Here is a 525-nt window from a genome sequence, read left to right on the forward strand (position 1 = left end):
CAAAATCAGCCCCAAAATCAGCCCCAAAATCAGGGCAAAATCAGCTCCAAATCAGGGCAAAAGCAGGCAAAAATCAGGGCAAAATCAGCCCCAAAATCAGCTCCAAATCAGGGCAAAATCAGGCAAAAATCAGAGCAAAATCAGGGCAAAAGCAGCTCAAAATCAGAGCAAAATCAGAGCAAAATCAGCTCAAAATCAGGGCAAAATCAGCTCCAAATCAGGGCAAAAGCAGGCAAAAATCAGGGCAAAATCAGCCCCAAAATCAGCCCCAAAATCAGCCCCAAAATCAGCTCAAAAGCAGGGCAAAATCAGGCAAAAATCAGAGCAAAATCAGGGCAAAAGCAGCTCAAAATCAGAGCAAAATCAGAGCAAAATCAGCTCAAAATCAGGGCAAAATCAGCTCCAAATCAGCCCCAAAATCAGCTCCAAAATCAGGCCAAAATCAGGACAAAATCAGCTCCAAAATCAGGGCAAAATCAGCTCCAAATCAGCCCCAAAATCAGGGCAAAATCAGCCCCAAAATCA

Source organism: Geospiza fortis, unplaced genomic scaffold, assembly GCF_000277835.1.
Source record: "Geospiza fortis unplaced genomic scaffold, GeoFor_1.0 scaffold1536, whole genome shotgun sequence".
Taxonomy (NCBI): Eukaryota; Metazoa; Chordata; class Aves; order Passeriformes; family Thraupidae; genus Geospiza; species Geospiza fortis.